This window comes from Protopterus annectens, chromosome 8.part0 (assembly GCF_019279795.1).
Source record: "Protopterus annectens isolate FY-2018-M chromosome 8.part0, PAN1.0, whole genome shotgun sequence".
Classification (NCBI taxonomy): Eukaryota; Metazoa; Chordata; order Ceratodontiformes; family Protopteridae; genus Protopterus; species Protopterus annectens.
Window position 1 is genome coordinate 237,173,434 of NC_056741.1, and position 24,977 is coordinate 237,198,410.

General features: G+C 36.6%; 1 protein-coding gene across 1 annotated transcript in view; it reads right to left on the bottom strand.

Annotated features, from left to right (window-relative positions):
* LOC122808722 (ephrin type-B receptor 5-like) overlaps positions 1 to 24,977 on the bottom strand; it is a 1,437,003-nt gene that overhangs the window by 1,060,281 nt on the left and 351,745 nt on the right. The gene's annotated exons all lie outside the window — the stretch shown is intronic.

Below are 24,977 nucleotides of genomic sequence, written 5' to 3' on the forward strand. Positions count from 1 at the left end.
AGGTGGTATACAGAACTATCAAGGAACATATTCAGACTCACAGGAAACCTCCTTCTCCATGACTAAACCTAGTATGGTTTTGTCAGAGGTAGACCTGTGGGCTTCAGTTCATAAATTGTTATGAGTGTGTGACCACCACCCTCCATGAAAATTGACATAGTCATTCAGTTCACCTCAATCTGGCTAAAGCTTTGATACTATACTTTTCATGATGGAATCATACACAAGCTCAGGGATCTGAAGGTAAATGAATCTGTAATAACTTGGATCTACAAGTGGCTACATGGTCAAACATGACACATAATAGGAGGACTGCTACCTTCTCCATCCCTTGTCATTACTGGAGTCCCTCATGGTTCTGTCCTCAAGCCACTCCTTTTTGGTACCTTCTTCTCACATGTCAAAGTTGACTCCAATGTCTTGGTCACCAAATATGTAGATGGCTGCAAACGTGGAAGCACTGTTCATAATGCCACCGACACCATCTTCCTTCCAACAGAACTGGATAGTGCAGCACAAATGACCATACCTTCAACTGTAGCCCACTGACATTTGGCACCAGTGTCCAGCTTTTTACATCATTGTTGGGCTACAACTACTGAAGGTTGGCAAAACAGTAAATGACAGTGGAGTCCTGGTAGACACTGTCTTTCCATTTCATATCTATATGACTGATATCATATTCAGTGCATATACCTAATAGCACCTAGTAAAATTATTTATGTTATGATGGTATATGGAGCTGATAAAGCTTCATGAACTATGACAGATTATGACTGGGTCTCTAGTCATAACCTGCTTTACAAGTTCTCAAAATGGATGCCATTGCCAAGATTTACCTCTTGAATTTCTTTGCATTCATGTCTTGAACACATAATAATCTGGTTATAATCACAGACATCATAATCATATCTATTGTGCCAGGGATTTGGATTTTAAGTATGTTTCTATTTTAGTGTTTTTTTTTTTTACTTTTGTGATGTCATACTTCTTATTTTTTAATTATAAAATATCTTGCACATTGAGAGTTAAATGGTATAAATAAACAAATAAATTAAATGAATTACATAAATAAGTGAATGTTGTTATGGGGGTCAAAGTCTATCATATCAAGCAATGGGACCAAGCAGGAAATAGCCCCAATGGAATGATAGGGACTGCAGGCACACACACAGGGACATGCACACACACACACACACACACACACACACACACACACACACACACACACACACACACACACACACACACACACACCTACAACTATCCACCTAGGGGCAATATGGCACCAACATTCAACCTGCTAGCAAGTCTCCAGCTTGTGAAAGGTAACTAGAAGCTCACATAAGCAATGTACAAATATACAAACTCTACAGGGAAGATGTGCAGCTGAGAACTAAAATAAGGTTCCAGCTCTATATATGCAATAAAATATGTAAGATATAACATAATACACTGATTTGCATGACTGCAGCCTGAGATATCAATATAATATCATTGCTAGACAATTACAAAAATGGTAGATGCAACAGGTTTTAATTAGCAGAAGAACATTATAGGTGGCTTAGCCAATGGCAGAGTGCACTTCTGGAGAATCCTTGAGAAGCAATGACGGCAACAGTTACAAGTAAAGAATAAAAGACGAGTTGATGCCTCAAAAACAGGGAAGGCAAGCTGAGTAATAAGAAAAGTGAGCTGACCGTAATGCTAAAATGCAATTTGCAGAAACAAAAGGATGATGTGAATGTGGGAAGTGTCATAAGTTGAGGTACAGAGGCAAAAGTGAGTTGGATCTGAAAAGTGTTAGTAGTGATCAGCATAGCAATCTGATTATTAAGCTAAGTAAATAAACAGCAACATGAACGACAGAGACAGTGAGGAAGACAAGATGGTAACAGTAAAAGGGGAGAAGGAAGAGGGAGGGAAAATATCTTCATCATTACCGTGCATGAAAAAACTAAGATTGCAGTCCAGTACAAGATGTGAAGCTCCTCCAGCTTCACACAGAAAGATACGGTTAGACATAATATTTATCACCCCATCTCATGACAGCCATCAGTCAGACAATTAATCTTGCCAAGATATGCTCATGTATAGCAGAGAGGATCTACGTAAAGTGTGTGTGTGTGTGTGTGTGTGTGTGTGTGTGTGTGTGTGTGTGTGTGTGTGTGTGTGTGTGTGTGTGTGTGTGTGTGTGTGTGTGTATGGTGTGTGTTTATCTATTAATGGATGCACATTTTTGGTATATTTTTGTTTCTGGTGTCTGCCACAATGCTGCCAGGAGTATTAAACATTTATGTCTGCATTTCATTACAGGTTTTATATAATTAATACTTTTACCCATTTCACAGTATTAAACATAGCAAAAGCGGCTATTACAGGTAACTGCTAATATTAAAAATAGAAACCGAGAAAGATTCATTACTCGGACAAACTCATCCAAAGATAGCAACAGCAAGAGACATAGCCAACTTCCTTCTAAATTCATATAATACATTTAAAAGTTATCAAAAAAACTATTCAAGAATTATGTCGACAACATAACTGGTTATGTGAACATCACTGGACGTGCTCAGTATAACATTTCTATAAACAGTCACACAGTTACCACTAGATATGTTACACATCTGAATTTCTCACATAATTATCCACATTCCCCACCTCCCCATTCAATCACCCCATCCTGCCAACAGTACATCACACATTTGACTTCAAATGAACTAGTGCCAAAAACAAAAAAAAAAATAGATAAAATACCTTTAAACGTCCATGCAGGAGTATATGGCCTACAACCATAGTTTGTTTACTGTGCAAGAGGATATAATCCTTCCCCATGTCACTTCTACAACTTATGGAGGTTGGGAGGGTGGCCTAATGTTTAAGGTGTTTGCCTTATATACACAAGGTGCAGGGTTTGAATCTCACAAGGGATAATTGGCTAAGCTTAAAATTGCTCGCAAGTGCAGTTAGCCTAGTACTAATCTATGAACCTATGCCTACCCAAAAATACAACACTAGTAGAAATGAAGTAAACCAAAGTCAGGCCAATTCCTAAGCTCCCGAACCAAAGAACACTAAAGATTTCAGTCCAATAAGAATACTTTCAACATTAAGGATCAATCACTGAAAAACTAACAGTCACCCATTTAACAGACTACACTAAAAATGCAAAATCTTGTCACCCCATCGGCCTGCTTTTTGATCAGGATGCGGCACTACAGGAACACTCTTCACTCTAACAGACGATACACTACGAAACATGGATAATGGACCCGTAACTGGGTTAGTATCCAATAATCATGAACTACTTCTAAATTCTCATATTAATGCTGGTATAAGCATAGATGCACTACCTTGGTTTGAAATCTTCCTAACTGACTGACAGTTTAAAGTCCAAACAGTATTGACATCATCTCCTTCTTCCTCACGCACTACAGGTGTTACAAAGGGATCAATATTATAACATCTACCTGTTCATCAACAAGCCTTTATCCAACTTACCACAAAGTTAAATTTTCCTATACACTAACAATATGATCATATATTGAGCTAATATCTTAAATATCGCTACCAATGGATAATTGGAAAATCATCTTTCTTAAATTACTCAAAGACTGACATAAATTAATGCTCAGCACAAAGAAAACCAAAGTGATGACCTCTGGATTAAAACAGATGCTGGCAGTAATTCCACAACAATCGAGAATAGTATGCAACAAAAAAGAACCTATCCTGTACTTTAAATATTGAGGGATCTGGCTACACTAATCACTAAACTTATAATATCATGTAAAACCTACCCAAACTAAAGAAAATAAGCTACTCTTTCAGGCTAGAAAGGCCTAACATCAGAAGGAACAATGGCTACAGGAAAACGGGTTTGACTGTCCCTGCTTGAATACACCCTCTGACTCCCATTGCAAAAGCAGTCAAGATAAAACTAATCTCATTGCAAATTACATTCAACAGCATTTGGAGATTTATTATCCTGCCCCCCCCCCCCCCCCCCCCCATACACATAGCATCACTTCTCCAGGTTACCCAAAACAAAATGGTTAGCAATGAAAACCAAGACACCTTTTACTACCAGCATCACTAAATTACAAATGGATCAGTTTAGAAACTTTCCAGTACATGGCCAGCAGATTGATAAAGTAAGGTTCCACCTATAATCAGAGTTTAAATCTGGAAACTCCACTCACTAAACATAGTTTTTACCAAACTTCTCTCAGAGAAAAAGTCTCTCCAATATAGCCCTATAAGCTTATAAAATCACTGCCAATATAACTGAAATCAATTTCCTCCTCCAAAAAGTTATGTTCCTAGCTAAAAAAAGTAATATTTAAAGAAGCCACACACAAATACATTACTGATATGTGTCACTTTAAGACCTTTCTTTCATACTATCTCCTAACATTTTCTGTAACAATATACATTTCAAAGGATAAAATAGCTGCATACTGCATACCCTTAGCGCACTCACCTTTCATTTCTTTACCAACTTTTACTACCTAAAATTACCTCACACTATAAACCAACCTTAGCATCCTCTCCACCATCCCTATCTTCCTTTCCTTTACCAAGTAACTCATACTATCGACTTAACATAGACCCCCCCCCCTTTGATGTTCCTCTAAAGCATATGTACATATTATACATATTCTTCTAAATGGGTGTAAATATATGATGAAAATGTTGTATGTAAGAACATGTCTGTTATGACACACTAGCTCATGGTAAAATAATGTGAATCACTTTTATTTTTACATTGTTCAGTAATTTTTGGCAACTGTATCTTGATTGTTTCTCAGTTGAACTTGAAAATGGTCTGTGTGGAACAACGTTCTACCCAGTTAAAATGAAAGTTGATAGATAGATAGATAGATAGACAGACAGACAGGCAGGTGGATAGAGTGACACATGCTAAGGAGAGACTATTTAGAATGATAAACCATATATCTCGGCACAGAAACACTCAGTGTTTGAAATATTTTGCCATAAGGACAACTAAAATCACTGTCTCTGTCAATATTTACAAATGATGCATCTGGCCTCATGCATGTGCCTCATACATTTTAATGAAGGTGCTGCACTGGATATCATAAACATTCCCAGGAAAAAAACCCACTTCTGAATAAGTTATTCTGGAAGTTTGTTTATGTAACTCATTTGTTGTAGAATTTGAAAAGTGATATAAGTGATACTATAGTTCAGCGGATAGTAATTTGTTCAATGCACTGTTCAGCTACTTATGGAGTAATTGGTACCTGAATCTGTCGATCAGAAAAAAAGTGTAAACCTGCCGGTTTTACCTTCATAATTCTGAAATCACTATATGTTGTTATAAGGCGCCATTACTTTGGTTCTTGAAAGATTACTTTGGCTGTGTTGTTTTGCTCAGACTTCACTACTGATGACCGAGTAACACTTTTGGCATGTGTATAGCTTTGAAAAATTTCAAGAAACCTAATCTGATGAACAGTTACAGGCCTGAAGAATAACTGACCCACATATCTTATATTTAAGGAATAATCTAGCTGTCCACCAGTTTAAATGCAAGCATTACTGTTGAATCTAGTTTCTCTTTATCATTACACCACAGGTAAGGTCATTTTGACAAGGAGTGCTGTGAAATTACATGGGGCTTCATTGCCTCCTTAAATCTGAATTCTGTCCTACAGGAGAAGACCTACAGTGAATGATATAAATCCTTAGTGCCATGATTAGAGGGAGGATCCTGTGGATGGACATTTGTACTGACTCATTAACTTTAAAACATTCTTAGGACACATCCTTCACCCTTCTCATCTGTGATCTTGAGAGCTATAGGTACAAGATATTGGCTAAGCAAATAGTACTCCTGTGCTTTGAAGCTGTTGAGTTTAAGGGGCATAGAGCTGAACGTAGTAACAATAGCATAGCATTTACATGGGTTACGTATTTTTCTATGGAGAATATCCTACTCAGCAAATAATAACATTAATAGTGAAAAAAACTGTTTTCAACTGAGAGATTTTATTTGGAATGCTAATGAAACCTTTTTTGTTTTGCATTGTTTCATTTATTGCAGCAAAACACAGACCATCCAGCTTAGTTTTCATACACATGAGCACTCCACTTCATAGATTTCATTTATCCACCTTAAATTACTTCATGTCAATGTGGAATGAACTTATCAGATATTCCATTACAGTCGGTGTTGGCAGATTTATTTGACTGTTATATATCAGAGTGCTTGTCAGCAGAGCTGCCGACCAAAGTTAGCTGGGAAAACGATGATATATCTCCAAACACAACAGCCTGAGACAATGGCAAAGAGCTACTCTAGCTTGGAGAAGAAGCTGATGGCACTATTGTGTCACTTGTGTTTTCATATCACAAGTAATGCACCTTGAAAAATGGAGACAACAAATCCAAAATGTAAATCGCAGTGTGCCTGTACAGAGGTAAAGAAATCTGAAAAATAACAGCTGTACAAAGTGCATTTAGCAAGTAACAGAAAGTACACTTAAATTTACTAAAACAATGTTTAGGTATGTCAGTAATCATGAATACTGTAATTTATCTTAATAGCTAAGATACAAACATTGCATTAAAAACAAATTTAAGCATTCAACTGTTTTCATTTTTTCCTCTTATCACCTTCCAAAATACCATTCCATGCTACACAAAACAAAATTTGATATAAGCATAACTTCACATATTTTTGAATATATTTTCACTAATTCACCTAGCTGAATGGAGACAGAAAGAATCAGCTGTGGTAGGAAGTTTGTGCAAATTGTTGTGGCAAGGAGGGAGATTGCCAACATTTAAGCCATAAAACAATGGCACAGCTGTGCTGCTAGCCGTAAGTTAAACGAACTCACCCACACAGAATTACTCAGCACTTGCTACAATCACATTTTCTTTATGGTTTTACATCTCTGTTTTTATGATTCTTATCATATTCTTTATATGAAAAAAAAAAAAAATATATATATATATATATATATATATATATATATATATATATATATATATATATACTTTTTATATTTTTATATATACATATATATATATATATATATATATATATATATATATATATATATATACTTTTTTATATTTTTTTAAACCCTATCTCCCTAGTGAAGGCATCCCCTTGGTCGTCCATGTGGAAGCCTAGCATTGCTAATCGGGTTGTTCCCCCTCTGCTGTTTTATTTTTACAGAGTTTTATAGAAGCTACAAGGCAGTCTACTAAAGTGTGGACACCCAGGACGCATCCCTTCTACCTCTCAGTGTAGGCTATAGCTGATAGCCTTATAGATTTGCTCCTGGAAGCCTAGCATTGCTAATCGGGTTGTCCTCCTTCTGCTGTTTTATTTTTACAGAGATTTATAGAAGCTACAAGGCAGTCTACTAAAGTGTGGGCACCCAGGACGCATCCCTTCTACCTCTCATTCCTGGAAGCCTAGCGTTGCTAATCGGGTTGTCCCCCCTCTATTGCTGTTTTATTTTTACAGAGTTTTATAGAAGCTACAAGGCAGTCTACTAAGGTGTGAACACCCAGGATGCATCCCTTCTACCTCTCAGTGTAGGCTATAGCTGATAGCCTTATAGATTTGCTGTATGTGCATTTTTTTCTTTAACTTTGTTACAGTAATTTTGGAACTGGGCCAGCACACTCGCGGAACTAACCAAGGCCATTCTCCTCCCCCGTAGTTATGAATTATTTTTAACTTAGCTTTAAAGTTGAAGTCCTGCCTCCTGTAAATCACTAGATGGCAGTAGAATACAGAGACTGACAGCTTTTAGTCCACTTTGGAGCATTGCTCTGGATCTCTGTGCTGCTTATCGTACTTACCGCTAACCCTCTAGTCTAGGCAATAATTTATCCCCTAAGAGATCTTACAGCAGACTCCACTTTCCAGAGTAAGGGATTGCTGGATTTGTATAAACTTTACTATTAAACACCCACAATAAGGAGTTTCTTACCTAGCTAAGAGACATCAGTGCTTAGCTTCACTGAAAGGCCTGATTGGCTCCACACAATCTACTAACTGGCTCTAAGTGCCGAATGAACCCTCCCCCTAGCACAGTCAATTTCCATAGCTCTCCCTCCCCCATTGGAACACGTATGGCATCTCCTCTCCTCACTAACTACCTAAACTCTATACACTGCTACGACATTAAGAAAGGACATGAAAGTAATGCCCTAGCCAAACATATAGTAGAATATAATACACATAGGTTTAGTTTTATGGTTCTGGAGCTACTGGCTATTAACAATAGGGAAGGAGATAATATAAACCAAACTTAAATGGATACATATATACCCTGGTATTAATCAGTTCGTATCTGTCAAACCTGTTCTCAACAACAGAAGTGTTCCTGTTTCCAATAAAGAAGGTTTTATATTCAGTGAGAATTTTCGTGTGGTGACTCCAGTGGATTCTGTTTTACTAAACTCTATAAGTATTAGCTCACTTTTGTGGCACCATATTTAAACCCTATATCCCTAGTGAAGGCATCCCCTTGGTCATCCACGTGGTGTGCTGCTCGTAAGTACCTATTTGTTTATTAAAGCTACTGTATGTATGTTGTAACTGCTGTATACCTTTTTTATAAGTAGCATCTATTAATAGTATGTTAGCATGCTAGTCTACTTTAAGGAAAGCTGGATTGACACTACTATAGCTGCTGTACCCTAATTCACGCCTGGCACTGACTTATTTTAACACAAGCAAGTGTTGTGGCCCTGGTTAGATTATTAGAGTACTGGGAATGAAGTAGTTAATTCTGTTCTTTTGTGCTTATTCTGTTATGTTAGATGGTTTGGTGTATCACTAAGTTGTTGGTGCTGAGCGGGAGGTTTGTTGCGAATGTAAGTGGGAATAGTATGGGAGTGTCCTTGCGACTGTCTTAGTTATTTGAAAAAAGATAAAGAAAATTTGCTTTTTAATTTGAAACATAGGATAACATAATAGATGCTATGTATTCAGTTCTGTAACACTTACAATTCTATATGCTGACTATACATATAAGTGGGAACAGTACGGGAGTGTGCATGTGACTGTCTTGCTTATCTGAAGAGACACAAAGAAAGTGTGCCTTAAAGTTTAAACTTAGGATAGCAGAATACATGCAATGTATTTGGTTCTGTAACACTAAAAGTTATCTATACTGACTATACACTTGTGCTCACACTCACTCTTGCACTCCATTCCATAGCCTTTCTCTCTGTCACTGTATGCAATTTTTACCAATACTCATAACTTCCTTCTTTCTCTTCCTTTTCGGCCTGGAAGCCTAGCATTGCTAATCGGGTTGTCCCGCCTCTGCTGTTTTATTTTTACAGAGTTTTATAGAAGCTACAAGGCAGTCTACTAAAGTGTGGGCACCCAGGACGCATTCCTTCTACCTCTCAGTGTAGGCTATAGCTGACAGCCTTATAGATTTGCTGTATGTGCATTTTTTTCTTTAACTTTGTTACAGTAATTTTGGAACTGGGCCAGCACACTTGCGGAACTAACCGAGGCTGTTTTCCTTCCCCGTAGTTATGAATTATTTCTAACTTAGCTTTAAAGTTGAAGTCCTTTCTCCTGTACACCACTAGATGGCAGCAGAATACAGAGACTGACAGCTTTTAGTCCACTTTGGAGCATTGCTCTGGATCTCTGTGCTGCTTATCGTACTTACCGCTAACCCTCTAGTCTAGGCAATAATTTATCCCCTAAGAGATCTTACAGCAGAATCCACTTTCCAGAGTAAGGGATTGCTGGATTTGTATAAACCTTACTATTAAACACCCACAATAAGGTGTTTCTTACCTAGCTAAGAGACATCAGCGTTTAGCTTCACTGAAAGGCCTGATTGGCTCCACACAATCTACAAACTGGCTCTGCCCTGCTACGCTCCCCTACCCTATCCCCATATCCCACCCACCCCCAGTGGTCCTACACTTATACTTCCTTTACCACACCCTCTCCCTGAAACAACCTATCCTATGCAACTGTCAATTGACACAACTCCACCTCATCCCTCCTAACTTACTTTTTCTACTGCCTTCTCTTATAGTACCTTACCTTATTCACATACCTGTAGCTATTCTTCCCAGAAAAAGACTATACCTTACCAATAATTTAAATTCCCAGTTCTCTGGGAAAAAAACTTTCATCCCTTCTTCCAGTCTCTCTTAGTGTCCCTCAGGGCTCCATTCTAGGACCTCTTCTCTTCTCTTTATTCATAAATGACCTACATGCAGCAATACCTCAAACTACATGCATACAATATGCAGATGACTCTACACTCATATGTTCTGCTAAAACCACATCTGAACTACAAACTCTAACACAGAATGTATTTAACACAGTTGAGGCATGGTTCTTGAAACGTTGCCTCCTTTTCAATGCCAAAAAAAACAAACTCCTGCTCTTTAGGCCTAATAATAAGTCCTCCCCCATAGAATTCTCTATCAAATCCAATAATGTCACCGATATATCCCCTGATTCTACCACCAAGCTGTTAGGTATCACAATCGACAATAACCTCACCTTTGATAATCACATTAATAACACTATTAAAACCGTAAATAGAAAACTGGGCTCCTTCTACAGAATTAAAACCTTCTTAACTCCAACAGCCAAAACTATACTTGCTCACTCTCATTTTATTTCTACTCTTCTCTACGCTTCACCCATATACACTAACCTAAAGAAAAATAATCTCACTAAACTAGCTAACACATACAATAGCATTGCCAGATTTTCTACTGGGAACCCATTTAGAACTCACCACTGTCAGAACCTACAGCAACTAAACTGGCTTGAACTAAAAAACATGCTGACACTTTCCCAACTCACCTTTGTCCAGAGAATATTTCACCAACCTAATAACACACCTATACTTTCTAACCTTATCACCCCTTATACTAACCTAAATTCCTTACGCTCTTCAAGCAAACTTCTTGTGAGGTTAACTAAGTCTAACATCGCTGGTGACTCCCTATTCTCCAATACCATAGGTAAATATTGGAATCTTCTACCTACTGCTCTAACTTCTATTCCCTCCCCCTTCCTCTTTAAACGACAGCTTAAAAACATCTTAAAACACACTGGTTATGCCCATGCATCGATCCTGACTAATCTTGTGATTCCACTAATTATTCTCTTTATACTACCTTCTTTCATTATTCTCTACGGCTTACCCCTTGGGAAGCTTCTAGCAAAAGCACCTTTGCAAGTAGTAACTGTTAAAAATTACTAAATAACGTTGGGTGTAAAATTAATTGCTGAATGTACTGTATATTTCCACAGATGTTTTACTATAACAGAACTCTTCTATCTTGTATTCTGCAATATAAATTAGGGTGATGTCCTATCTAGTATATATACATGAATTGTGTAATGGAGTTTAGAATCATGTTTTTGCCTGGTATTTTCTACCTCCATTCTTTGCATTTGTAGATAATTTATCTGTGTTTGTTTCTATGTGGAGCGTTTCTCCCCAGGCCTCTGTTGAAAATGGAAATATATCCAGTTGGACTAGCCCGGTAAACAAATGTAAAATAAAAATAAATATATAAATATATATATATATATATATATATATATATATATATTTACTACTAGCAGTAACATTTTATTTAGACATTTTCTAACAGCATTACAACAATAGCTTAGAATATCAAGATAGTCCAGATGTTTACACTGGACAGATGTTGCTACACTCTCCACTGACTGAGGCATTTAGTAGAATGTCCTTATTCTGTACCCTGCCACCTCTTATTAATTACTTGGAACAAGCCACAATGTGATAGCAGCAGCTGCAATCATCTAAGAAATACTTTATCCTTCTTTTTCTTTGGCCTGTTTTATAGTATCATACACAGATGTTACATGTTTTACTAATACCATGGTTACAGCTGACACCTGATCCTTCACAGTTACTAGTCACTCCCTCCCTTAGTATTGCTAGAAGACACTGTGCATGGTACCAGATGCATGTTTCAAACACAATTCTTACTGAAACGTACAGTCGATGATAGTTAGAGCTTAGTTATTTGACTTTCATCCAAATAAATACATGACACAAGGGACTGAAAGTTAACAGTTATTCAAATCTGCAAATGAAAATGAATCCATAGCCCAAACTATAGTGCAGGTTCGGGAGTGTACAAAATTATTTAAATATAATATCTCAAATCACAACTCAGAGACTGGAATTCAGAAAAATATGATTTAAATTAATAAATGTTCTGTTTCAGTCCTGCACTATAATTCAGGAAATGTTATATTTGTCTTCATGCTGGATAGCACAACACAGTCTTAATGGGTGCCACAGGGCTACAGCACTTAAGTTTCATCACCAAAAGACGGACAATAATGTACTAGGCAACACACACGTACAACAATGTGACATGCAAAATGCATATATCATAATATAATAGTGGACATGTCATATAAAATCAAACTCACCTGGGAAAATGGCAAGAGTCTTATCCCAAAATGAAAGTGCTGTAGCAAGTACTGGCAGGTTGTATGGATATTACATGGTGAGTGGTGGTCATGCACCAAGATGGGTACAGTGCAAATGGAGGTATACAACAAGCAAATAAGGGAGTAAAGTCGACTGCAACAGATAATCACAACAGAATGATAAATGTGGTATTGTTTCCCCTCTTAGCATGGGACTGTATTCCACTCAGCTGTACAGATTTTTGCAGAATGTCCAGATTTTTGCCTCATATTTTTGATCTGTTATTCATAAAATTGTGGTTTTCTGGCAAATTAGTAACAAATCATTAAAGATTGAAGTTAGAAAATAATGCTAGACATGTGAGTTTCAGACTTCATACTCTGCAGAAAATTCATGCTAAAAAATCTAATAAAAAGTTAATAAAAAAAGAAAAGTCATGCTAATGCAAAACCTGTTATTCTATCAACTTTCTAAGTTTGTAAGAGCAATATTTAAAAATTATCCCTATTTTTGGGCCTTTACCCCACTTTTATTTATACATTTGTCCAGATTTTTGTGTTCTGAGAGGTTGAGCGGTATGACTGTATTTCAGGCAAAAATTTCAAGAGAATACCTGGACAGGTTATTTAGCTGGCAATGCAAAACACAGACACTTTCTGACACTGGACATATTAGGAGTATGATAGATGTTAATAGTGAACCACTGTGGAATGTCAGATGAGGACTGATACATCTACAAACATTTATAAGAAATGCCCATAAGTGACTACATTTAAAAAAAAAACTGCAGGACACACATTCAGATTTCTTTTTGCCAGAACTAAATCTGAATGTAGCAATAGCTAGCTACCTTGGATATAGTATATCTACTCCATGTACTGATGACTGTATTTCAGGCAAAAATTTCAAGAGAATACCTGGACAGATTATTTAGCTGGCAATGCAAAACACAGACACTTTCTGACACTGGACAGATTAGGAGTATGATAGATGTTAATAGTGAACCACTGTGGGATGTCAGATGAGGACTGATACATCTACAAACATTTATAAGAAATGCCCATAAGTGACTACATTTAAAAAAAGAACTGCAGGACACACATTCAGATTTCTTTTTGCCAGAACTAAATCTGAATGTAGCAATAGCTAGCTACCTTGGATATAGTATATCTACTCCATGTACTGATGTCAGCATTTAAAAAGGCTATTAGAAAAATGAAATCTTCAAGTAAATGCAAGTTATGAAGAAAAGTAAAAACAATGCATATTAACATAAACAAATGGAAAGGTTGCACAACTCCTCCATCACATGGAACAATTTATATAACTTAAGAAGTTCACAGACCATATCAGCAGCTATGACAAATTAGTCATGCCTACCTTAAAAGAATTAATGATAATTACACCAAGAATTACTGACATCATTTGCAGTGTCAGCAATGCAACAGGTAGCACACTTGTTTCTGCTACAGAAGGTTGTAGGTTCTATTCCCACACAAGCATAAATGGATCCGAGTGTGTCATCCTTCAGAAGAAATGTTAGACCAAGCCTCCATCTGCTTTAGTTTGTGGTAGCTCAGGTGGATGTAAAAGGTCCCACTGTACCTATAAACCAGAAAAACGAGATGAAAGTGAACGTCCAAATCAACTAAAACCAAGTTCCAAAGTTCGCTGGAGAAAATGTACTAAAGCACAAAACACATAGACGCTGACAGTTGATAATACGTTTTCGGACACTTTCATCAGATGCATGTCAGTGTTTATGTGTTTTATGCTTTAGTACGTTTTTTCTTTTGTATTGTGGAAATAAATACTTCTTGGTTTTATTTCGGACTCGGGCCCTTATTTGGTTCTCCAGCAAACTTTGGAACTTGGTCCCACTGTACCTATCACAAAAAGTAGGAGAAGTTTCCTGATACCATGGCTAAATTTCCCTTAGTACTGTAAATGCAACCTTGGGTCTTCCCTGAAAAAGGCCGATAGCCTAGTAGGACTAACTAGGTAAACAAAATAAAAAAATAGATTTTAATCATTATTCTAAATGAAATGGAAAGATGTTATTTTATAATACCTGTCATGTGAAACAGTACAACATCAAATCTGCATTAATGACACAATAACCACAGCATCTAGTTCTAGAGGTCAAGGGTACTGAAAATGGAGTACCAGACAATTTGCAAACAGAAATATTAGCAAATAGAGCACTGTGTCACTGATCAAGGATATGTATCCTGAAGAACAAAAACTTAATTCTAAAACTTACACAACTGCAGTGACAATGCTGTTTTTGAAAGATTTTATGTTGGACTTAGTTACACAGTTTATGCCAAATAGCAAAGTACCACTGTCAAGCTGCATCAGTTAGCTATGTATTTATGTTGGCAGACTGACTAAACTATGCTGCAAAGTCTAAAGAGGGATTTAGGTTGGCAGCACCTCTGTGAATTGTTCTCCAAGGTAACCCTACGGCCTCCTTGGTAACTATACATAAACTAATGAATTGATTGTTCTGGAGGTAAGGAACATATTATGCTTATTATGAGAATATGTAAAGTAGTTACTGATAAAGACTGCAGTTAGTATTACAGCGCTCTATGTGCATTTAAATTTATTAAGGCTTGTTTTATCATTAAAGTGTAGTACAACTAATAATAGGACAGCTTAAATGGGTCTAATGAAATGATTTGCATTATATTTTACCAGCCATCCTCTAATCATCTTACGTATTTCTGGATATGTTATCAATGAGAAAATAAACTACATTTTTACTTCATTTCCTTTTTAATGAAGGTGTTTTCAATGTACTCCAGAGAGAGTAAGTAAATTAGAAGAAATGAATACATGGAAAATTAATTTGTTTATGTTTATCCCTTTGCGATATTTATTCCCCAGCCTCACTCCAAGTCCCACTGCATTTCTTTCCTTGAACATCTTCAGTGTATTTCACTGAATATAAATGCTTTCCAACAATTTAAGGATAACTCCACATACCTGGTTACTGATAGTTACACATAATAAGATGTTAATTATGATTTAACTAAATTTAGCAGAGTGGATGACAACCACAATAAACAGAGAAAAGAAAAACGCCAGTCCATATTTCACCTGAATTTTGAAAAAACTAATTTGTAGTATTATTGAAGTAGGGCTTTACTTGTATGACAAAGCCCCCCGCAGTCAATGTGCAGGGATTTTTGCCCTTGGTACTTCAGCCTGTTATCATCAACTCTAAAGTCACTATATAGGGAAAGGGGGATTTCCCACATTCAGTACTAAATCATTATTTTAAAGATTTTTTTAAATGGAAGTGATACCATTTTCTAAGCTTTACAAAAATCAAGTTAATCCATCACCGAGCTTAGGTTTAATGCCAGCAACTGAATTATTAAATATATTTTTACTACTTAGGTAATAAGTAGTAAAATAAACTAGTTATTCATGATGAGTTCACCTAGATCTGCTTTCCTCTTCCCACATAATCATACACTCGTTTGTCACTACAATTATACATCCGGCAAAAAATGTGATTCACAACAAATTCACAAGAGCGCATTCTGACTTCAAAAGGGACTAAGTTTTGGAGTGGACTGCCATTAAAGGTCATAAATACAGTAAGAATGAAACATACAATCCAGTCATGCAGAGTTATACAATGTTTTTATATACCATGACTACAATATGTATTACGCATACTGAGATGAGCAATAAACATTTGAGGTTCCCCTTCCTCTTATCACAAGAGTCATGGGTCTGCAGAGATCCTGACAGAGTATTGAACGACTAAGCAAGTACGCATAAATGAATGAAAGAATAAATGCTTAAGGAACATGCGCTTGACTATACTTAAATGTTCTGATTATAATGTCTTCTACAAAAGACATCAGTTCTTTAAATCCAGTTTAACATACAAGCCCCTTACTATCTGTATTAAACATATATATCTGAAATTCCTCTGTCATCAAAACTAATTTAGTTTGTCACCTGCAGAATTCATAGGACAGACATCTGCAACAATCATAACTTGATGCACATGGTAATAGAACATCCAAGATTGTACGAGTTGTTCCAAATGCCTTACTTGGTCATGTCGCCTGCAGAAACCTACACATTCAGGGATTCTTATTGAAGTGCACATTCTAATCTCAATTTACATCAGTTTAGCAGGATACCAAAGGGCATACAAATAAAAGAGTACTGACTATAATAAGAATTTAATTTTGTTTTTTTTTTTTTGGCACAGTATCATCTAAAATGGATATATCACATTTAATACAGACCACATAGATAACACATTTTGTTTTTGCATTTCCACATGAGGAGGGCCTCCAATGTATTTCCATCTTCTTCATAAGAGACTTATGCATTAATAAATCTCCAGTAGCACTTTATGCCTTTTATTAGAATATGATAAGGGTGGATGGAGATGGGAAGTATTTGTTAGGCTAATTTCTTTGTAGCTACACTCTCATGAAACCAATTTGTAAGCAGAAGGGGTACTGGTGTGAAGTTTGTGTGATAAATAGAATATTTATAACAGTAAAAAAATGTTTTTTTTTTTCTTGAAATGTGTGTATACTATTTTCCACCATGTTAGATATACTATTTGTGCCACTGCTAAAAGAAGCAGGGCAACACAGGACACCGTTATTCCTCGTAGACTGGGTAGACTTATCAGGACTAGTTACATGTTTTCAGACATGATCATGCAGCATGGCAGTTAAGTGAAATGCTCATTATCTCATTATACAATTGAAGACTGTGGGAATCAAACCCTTGTCTGCTGGATACGACTTATTCACATGTAAGTATGTTAACCACTATAACATATCAGTACTGTACGTGTTCTGCTAGATATCCTGTTCAATCTGCCCTTTTAAAACCCTACTTAGAAAGCTAAAGTCACCAAGTTAATTGACTATAAATAAATCAAGCAATCAAGCCACACACAGTAAAAGAAAGTTTTATAAGCATTGCCAGACATCTCCCACATTTATCGATCAGAATGGCATGCAAAGGAGTATTAAAACTATAAGTTCAAAACTTTACACCCTTCTCCTCCCATTCCATCTCATTTTAGATATGTAAGGTACACAGCTATGTTTACATTTTGCTATAAGGGCTTATAGCTTTTCTCTGACGTTTAAGTAAGAAGTTACTTGATGAAAATTATATGTGAATCTAAAACTATACTTCTCACTCAAAAAACAGGTAGGGGCGCAAGTGAACTTCAGCAAGTTCTTGTAATCAGAGGAGGAAAAATTCAGATTTCTTTTGTGAATTTTGTGTTTATATTATAAATAACAGTTCAAGCTCCAGATGAAAAGCAGGAGTCAGCTCTTCAGTCAGCAAGTTCTGCCAGTATTTACTCCAGTAATGCTGACATGGTGTTATTTTACAGAAGATTTATGCTTGTCGAAGGGATTAATCCTGAAAAGTTATAAAGAACTGGCTGACACATTCTCTTGACAATAATGTTGTGAGAAAATACATTTTTATCCTTCTAATGGAGTCCTTATTTAAGAAATCTGAATGACAAAAACTTCTGGTTTGTCTTTTTCTTGTAGATGCATGTCATGCTATTAGGCAGCATGATGGTGCAGTAAATGGGAACTGCTGCATTTGTGGTCCAAAGTCAGTGGTTCATATCTGGCCTATGGATACTGTCTAGGTAGGCTTACATGCTCTTCCTGTTTGGGTTTTCTCTTGAAATAAATTGCCTCTACCATTCCATCGTGTAGCTTTTGCTGTAAATGTGGCCTGCATGCAGTGGGATTAGCCTGGTTTAGAAAATAAAACAACATGCAAAAAATCGAATATTGTACAGATAAATGTATGATATATAGTAGATGTAACTCAGCTGTCCCACAGATTGTCATTAATTCACATTTTATTTGTGAAACATAAAACCTAAATGATTCAGAACTACACTGCCTTCTCATGTCCCGTTCTGGAACATGTAAAGAAACACCATGGCTGTGAACTGCTGACCTTGTCTTATTCTGTTCTTGTATGAGAAAATGAATGACTAAAGTAATCCAGTGCTACTGCGGTCACTCCAGTTCCTGCTTAGAAAAATAGTTTGCAGTGAACCTCAGGGGCTTACAGTTCCAATGCCCCTTGCAAATTCAGGTAGGTAGCACTACTCCAAGCCATCACAGCCTTATATAACCTTCAGTCTGATCTACACAAATAAATAATCCAGATATTCCACAAGTGTCCTTAGTTTCTTTTGAGATTTACTGTGAAAATGATGCAGGCACACCAGACAAGCCACTTTGCCACCCTGGACTATGTAAGATAAACAAATTGCTGTGGTATAAACTGCCCTCCCTCTGTTAAGAAATATGATGAGCCAAACACTGCAATTTCTTTAATTCCCAGGTGCTGATTCAAAACAGCTAAAAGCACAATTGACATACTCCTCCCCCTCCCCAGGATTCTGGTTTCAGAAATGTTTATGTAGAAACATGCTGCGTTGTACAGACACACACATAATCTGTCAATTACCAGGAAAGTAAGAAAAAAAAGTGTTTCGGCATTACAAAGCTCCAACTCCTTGTATAATTAGCAATTACTAAGTGACGAAAACAAATGCACTGGGCATGCAATTATTTAATAAGATTTACATTTTTCTTACTATGCTTTTACTGTAAACATCGTACAATGCATACTATCATACATTGGTTTGAATACGAGGGTCAGAGTGATGTGCTGATGTAGTCTCACAGGTGAAGCTGTTTGATGTGGGATATAGTCCTTTATGCCTTAATTCAACTCAGGAGTGGCTCGTGGTACCAGACTGCTGGGCTGTAGCCGCTCCCCCACCTTCTCATTAAAAATAAATAAATAAATCAATAAAAGAGTTTAATTACTATTTTTTACCCACTTGCAAACTAGTGTGTAAAGTCAAAGAACTTGGAGCAGCACACATGCGTTCTCGGGTTTCGATAAAAAAAAAAAACAAAAAGACTATGTTTTTGTCCCTGGACTGTTTTTGAAAAAGTCCAGATTGGGAGGACTGCAGGCATCAATAAATATACCCAGAAGTCATTGTGGTTTTAACCACAGGAAATAGGAAGCCGCCAGGATGTAAGGCAGCAGCCTGTCATGTAATATGAGTATGTGACGTGGCTGCTGATTAGTCCTTTTACTCTCGTGTTCTCTTCCGATGCTTTAACTGCAGGATTCATTAAAAAAATAAATAAAAAAAGTGAAAATTGTTTAATCATTGATTGGAGACTAAAAGAAGGCAATGTAGGCTATTTGTAAATTAACCCCCCCCCCCGAAAAAAAAAAGATTATTTAATTAGTTAATTAAGTTTTTAGTTAGTTTTTTTTTTTCCTGGCAGGGCCAACCAGATACTTTTTGCATTTATTTTATTCCTGGCAGGGCCAACTAGATAGTAGTGGTCTGTGTGTTTTGGGGGGTTGTTGATGACTTTATTATTTTTTTTAATATAATATCCTGACAGGGTTAATCAGATACTAGGAAGGCAATGTGTTTTGGGGACTGCTGATGATTTTCATTTTTTAATATAATACACTGGCATGATCAACCAGATACTAGTGGTCTGTCTGTTTTGGGGGCTGTTGATGACTTTATTTTTTTATTATAATATACTGGCAGGGTTAACCAGATACTAGGGAGGCAATGTGTTATGGGGACTGTTGATGAATTTCTTTTTTTTTTTAATATCATATCCTGGCAGGGTTAGCCAGATACTAGGGAGGCAATGTGTTTTGGGATTGTTGATGACTTTATCATATCCTGGCACGGTTAATGAGATACTAAGGAGGCAGTGTGTTTTGGAGTCTGCTTGACTGTGGATGTCTTTTTTTGTAATAAAATATCCTGGCAGGGTCAAACAGATAATAGGTATGCAAGGTGTTTTGAGAGCTACTTGTGGATGAAATGTTTTCCTTTTTAACCTAATCTTTTTACAGCATCAATCAAGATAGATTAGGATGGTGTGTGGAAGTTTTGTTGTTGAAACTCTAGCTTTTCATGACTAAAGTGTGTATGAGTGAACCGAAGTAAGATCATCTGCAAGCTCTTAACTTTGTGATGCTAAAGAAATACATTAATATAACTGTTGTCTTCTCTTTTCATTATTTTAAACCTTGTACACTCAAAGCAGATATTGTGGGTGGGCAATTTGGGTGAAGGCTATGCCTATCTGTATGAATGAAATCACTGGCTTTACTGTTCTACATCTGGCTTGCTTTGCAAGAGTAATGTGCATCTGAATGAAGTAAGATTGACCACAAGCTCTAAAGTCTCACTATTGTTTATGTGAAAAAATATATACATTAATAACAGTGCTGTCTATTATCCTTATTTTGACTTTTAACCTGGCAAGATCAAATCAGATATTGCGGGAGGGGTGGGCAATAGGGATTGTGGATATGTGTGAATGAAGCAACTGGCCCTGCTGTTTACTGTTGTTGTAATAACGGCTTTTCAAAACTGTAATAGTTAGCTTAGTATTTTAGCTTTTGACAAGTGGGAAGTGAGATGCATTTTGATATATTTATATATGCATATATATTTTTATATTTATTGATTAGATTTGTTTAATCTAGTCAATACTGTTACTTAGAATGTTGTGTTACCATGGTGACTGAGTGATTATTAAGGAAGTTTATTGGAATTTTAATTGGCTGTGAGTGTATATATTATATTCTTAGCAGTGATTTTATTGTTCTGATGAAGTCCTTTTGTACCCAGGACGAAAGCGTATAACTTTGTTTTTAATAAAATCTTGGTTTTCAGTTCTGGTTTTGCCTTCCAGTTTTTTTTTTTTTTCTTAGTTTGTGTTTTTGTATTTGAAACTGTAAAAATTGTACATTCAGATGAATGTAATCTAATTATCAAATGTATTAATCCTTCTTAATGTATGTTATTTCATATCTGTTCATGTATATACTGAATGTCTGCTTAAAAATGTTTGTAATAAATTAGAGCTTTTCTCTCTGGACATATGCTGAAAATGTTTTTTTTTACTAAAGACAGTTGAACAAACCTTGGTAACAAAAGTATAATAAATAAAATGAAATGTGTATTTGTGTGAGGCGAGCTGGCACACATCAGTTGTGACAATGTTTCTGTCAACTAAATGGAATTAATGCAAGATTAATGTGCATTTTGGTAAAGTCAAGTGTCGTACAAGCCTGTGTCACTGTCTCTCAGAACCACAAAATAATAAATTAAGATAGTACAGTGGGATTTCCAAATCTCCTTACTTTTCACTTGGCATTGTACAAAATGGAGATTACCTGATACAGTACAATGTATGTTTACTACATCATGTGTACTTGTAATAGCTTCATGCAGTCAAGACCAACCACTTATTTACTGTTTAGAGAAGTTTAGGCTTTGTGCCATTATAGCATAACCTAAACACCACATTAGCTCTGAAATGTGATTTAGTCTAGTACTTGGAAGTCTATTCAGCATGCGCAATAGTGATTGAGCAGTTATTTTATGTAACATGGTAAGTATGATCAGTGCTGTTCCCACTGTAACATAGCTCTGTCCTGTGATTGTTAACCCCACCCATTTCTAGTTGGTCTCACCCCATTAAGGTGTCTTCTGCAGCCCCCCTTTGATTTGAAGTCACCACCTGCCACTGATTGAAATGACTGGACAATGGTTTACTTAGTTGTCATTCATTTTGAGTATGGTTTTGGCATTATAGTGCACAGCTGGGGCCTAGCAAATTTAAAACAAATATAGTAAGAAAACACAGTTTATTCTATTCCAGTGGTAGCCTCTTACTGTATACAGCTGTAAAATGCCACTGTCTAGCCTAGTGCACACACTCTATGCCCTACCGTCTGCCCAAGTATGGCATGTGGCAATGGGTAAAAAGGCATTGGGTACTTTGATGACAGCTCAAATGGTGTAGTGTTACATTGTTCTGACTATAGTGTACAGGGTTCTGGGTTTGAAACTTGGTAGCGCTGATTATTTAAAAGCTCTGTGGTGCATACGATAAGTGCATACCACTATAATACATATAACTAGATAGGTAGGGGGTTCTAATCTCAGCACTGGCAACTGTGTGTGTTTGTAGGTGAAAGCATTTTGAGACCTTTTCCACCCAGTAAACTTCCAACCAGTAAAAATACCCCATTTAATATTCATAATGGATGACATTACAATTATTATAACTAATAATATACAACTATATATTATTATGTATGACTAATTATATAAAACTGTATTAATGTTATAATATACTAATTTTCTAAATTAGATTATATGACTAGCATGTAAAGGAGTATTATATATATATTATATATATATATCTATATATATATATATGGATTAACTTCAGAAGCTCGAAATACTGAAATCTTGAATTTCAGTATCTTGAGCCCAAGAAGTGGAATCCACAAAACAACGCGACCTAAAAACTGCGAAATTCAAAACCTCGAATACTGGAAGTTTTGAATTTTGTGGTTTTACTACACACACACACACACACACACACACACACACACACACACACACACACACACACACATACACACACACACACACACACACACACACACACACACACACACACACACACACACACACACACACACACACGCATACAATCACTCTACTACATGAAAGCTGGGAGATAAGCCCCCATGCACGCCCCATGTGGGGGGCTGAACCCCCACACCCCCCCTACTTAAATACTGTCACTCCGAGGTCACACTACATACAAACGCACACAAAACACCACCACACAAGCTACTTTCTCTTCGCACACACACATCACAGCAACAAAACACACTGACACACACCACAGCCCCTACCCAAACCCCTTAACAAACACACACACTTACTTGAATACATAACCATAGCAGAACTTTAGAAGCGTCAAATACAAAACCTCCGGTATTCGAGGTTTTGAATTTTGCGCTTCTACACTTTCGCTATTATGTGGATTCGGCTTCTTGGGCTCGAAATAATGAAATTCGAGATTTCGGTATTTCGAGCTTCTAAATGGAACCCATATATATATATATATATATATATATATATATATACATATATATATATATATATATATATATATATATATATATATATAGGTCATTGGTTCATAACCATCACAAGCTGAGATTGTTATTATGGGTAATAATGTTAATGAACAAATGGGGTTGCATGTGTTTTTCCTACTCTTGTTCCTAGTGGGGAGCTGCCCAAAGTTCAAGAATAACTGGTTAGATGGTACTAGACAAAACCTTGTTGTTGTCCTTCTAGAAAAATGACAAAATGGCCCTGCATTATGACACATGATAATTTGAGGCAGTTTTTTGAAAGCTCATTACATGTAAAATGTACAATGATTTTAAGAGTAAATATAAGTAGAAAATAATAGGGAAAAATTATGCTAGTCCAACAACCTGGTGGGTAGCCTGATCCAAACAGACCATTTCCCACTATAACTTGCAAAAAAGCAGCACCAAAAAAGGCATTTCAAGTACAAGACTACAATATATGTGTGTGTATATTTATGCGTCTCTCTCTCTCTATATATATATATATATATATATATATATATATATAAATATACGTATACATACATACATATATACTGTATGTATATGTGTGAGTATGTGTGTGTGTGTGTGTGTGTGTGTGTGTGTGTGTGTGTGTGTGTGTGTGTGTGCGTGTGTGTGCACATACCTATGCATCTATATATGCACACATATATACAGATATAGATATGCATATACGTACATAAACAGACAAAATGTAAAATAAGTCCAATGCAGCATGTTGCAGTGCTTAAAGAGCTACTCTTCACTTTTTTCCTTACAACTGATCTTGTTCTCATAATAAACACCCTATTCCTACTCTAAAGCCTGGCACTTGCTCACTAAAGCAATTATATAAGTCAGCACTACAAAATTAAAAGCACTACACCCTCACAAACTCCCCTTGAGCACCTTGTTCCCCATTGGCCCTTTTTTTCAATTATAAAGGAATTTCCAATACTATTCTAGCATGTCCAAAGGTCAGTTGTCAATCTCCTCTCCAGTCCAGCTGGTGAATCTGGGAATCTTGAGGCAATGTTACAACTGCCTCATGTACACAGACAACCCTCTCCTCCTCCCACCAAATTCCAACACATGTGAGAGATGCAACCATATAGCCAAACTGGAGGCTAAGCTCTCTCAACTCAGTACTGGCGTAACCAGTCAGGAGGAGAAGGAAACCACAGTCACTACAATTCCAGTCTCACATAGACCTACCCCAAGAGCAAACAAAACACATAAACACACAAAAACATACTCAGAGGCTCTAAATAAAAATCAGCCTAAGCAGCACAGACCTCCAAAGCAGACACCCAAGCAACCGCTACCCCAAAACAAAACACGTGCAACACATAGCTCGCAAAGCCAGTGTGCTGAACAGTCACAGCCCTTAAGGCTAAACAACACACCTGATACACTTGTAATAGGTGACTCTTATCGTCAGGCACACTGACGTCCTGCTCACCAGGCTGA